This window comes from Cervus canadensis, chromosome X (genome assembly GCF_019320065.1).
Source record: "Cervus canadensis isolate Bull #8, Minnesota chromosome X, ASM1932006v1, whole genome shotgun sequence".
NCBI lineage: Eukaryota > Metazoa > Chordata > Mammalia > Artiodactyla > Cervidae > Cervus > Cervus canadensis.
The window spans coordinates 105,499,581-105,501,426 of NC_057419.1; the positions used below are offsets into that span (position 1 = coordinate 105,499,581).

The 1,846-nt window shown below is 46.2% G+C and overlaps 1 long non-coding RNA gene across 1 annotated transcript; it reads left to right on the top strand.

The window, feature by feature from the left end:
* Nucleotides 1-523: 523 nt before the first annotated feature.
* On the top strand, nucleotides 524-1,261 carry LOC122435454. Its single transcript, XR_006267672.1, has 2 exons — nucleotides 524-665; nucleotides 846-1,261. It is a non-coding gene; the product is annotated as an uncharacterized LOC122435454 (long non-coding RNA).
* The last annotated feature ends 585 nt before the right edge of the window (nucleotides 1,262-1,846 follow it).

Below are 1,846 nucleotides of genomic sequence, written 5' to 3' on the forward strand. Positions count from 1 at the left end.
ATCCAACCTGTTCTTAATTACCTTTTTCCATGTTAAGTGCTTACTCTTAAGTTCCTTAAGCCCCTCAAGAGCTCCCAACAGGAAGAGGGTAGTCTAGAGTTGAAGTGACTAGAGGACTCTGAAGTGCTGAAATGGGATGAAAGGTGTTTGGCAGAGGTTCATATAGGGATGGAGGAGGCTCACAGGGAGATGGAAGAGGCAGGAGTGTTGAAGGCAGACATATAAGTCAAATAATAAAGGGAACTGGAGGAAAGTCTGAAGGTCATGAGAAGAAGCACCATGTCCCTGAATCACCACTCCCCAGAATCAGACACACAGAGGTGTCAGGATTGGGAAAGTTATATCATGGCCTCCTTTAGCATCCATTAGCCCATGTTGATGGGCAAAGTGGTACCTTGTGATGTCTAAGACCCCAAAGCCACCATTGGCTGGGGGAGTGCCTAGCTGACCAATAAGATTGAAGGGTGTGGCTCCTCATTGTCCTGAGAGGGTATATATAGGGAGGTCAGAGGCAGAGATTCTGGGTTAGGCCACTTCATGGTATCATCATGACTAAGGTAACCAGGAAGCCACGGCAGTCAAGAAGAGTTGCAATGTGTTTTGCTTCAAGGATGAAAGGAATAAAGAAGACCCTTTGTCAACGGAGATACAGAGGCAGTATGAAGGTAAGATGACTCCATCTATGCTCCCCATGTTCTCCATTGACTTTGCTGCCCAAGACCTCTACACTGCCTTTGCCTGGCAAAAAGCCCTCAGCAGCCCACATCCCTTTTCATGAAATCTCCCTTCCAACTCAGTTTTTCTACTTTTTCCTCAAAACTAATACCCTTCTCTTGTCTTTCCAGGCACAACATATGACCATGAGGGTCAGAAGACCTCTAGAAGGGACCTTGAGAAAGAAAATCCTATCATATGCCACTCAGTCGAAGAAGGTGAAGAAAACAAGAAAACCAAACTGTTTTTTTCTGTCCCTGTGCACGTAAAAAACTGAATCAAAGCCGAAAAGGTACCAAAATATGAGGCAGAGTCAAAGAAGGAGGCAGAATCAAAAGAAAAGATAAGCTCAGCTGCCCCAGAATAAGAGACCCTGGAGAAGTACAACCTGGGCAGCCAGTAAGTGAATAGAAAAGGTCAGACAGTTTAGAAGTGTGTCTCCAGAGGTCTGCTTTCTTAGAAATGGCCAACCAGGAAAAGACTGACTCTCACAGTAACATAGTAAACTGATGGCTGAATTAAAATAAACATCAAATGGTGAAAAGATGATATTTGTGTGTGTGTGAATTTTCTGATGGGAAGGGAGGGAAGGAAGAGAAGAGGTGGGCACCTGAGTGGGGAGGGATGTGGGGTCCGAGGAGATTGGGGAACAGACCCTCAGGTCCCCAGTTAGCCAGAGAGTAGATTTCTGGACTGGGTTGGGAGTCTGCACTGAAGATGGATAACCCTGCTTAACAATTGATCTCAGTGGCAAGGAGTAGTGGTGTGGTATTACTGCCTTTGTTTGGGGTGTGCAATGACATTAGAGTCTGGATTGCGGAACCCAGATGGGAAGAGGGTTTCACATGGGGATGGTGAACGCCATACTTCCCCTGAGAAAGGCAGGCAGAAATCACCTCCTGTCCACCTATGTCATAATGGGGTTTCTTGGATCACTTGCTTCTGCTGTCAGCTAAAGGTGCTCAGGAGGCACAAAATGCTGATACACCTAAAACCCACAACTAGCACTCCCAAGGATTAAAATAATGCTTGGAGGAAACAGACCAAATAACAATTAGGCCACTGTTATGCTAAGAAAGTAGTGGGAGCAGTGTGTTCCCAAGGGCAGGGCAGTGGAGGTGGCCCAATCCTG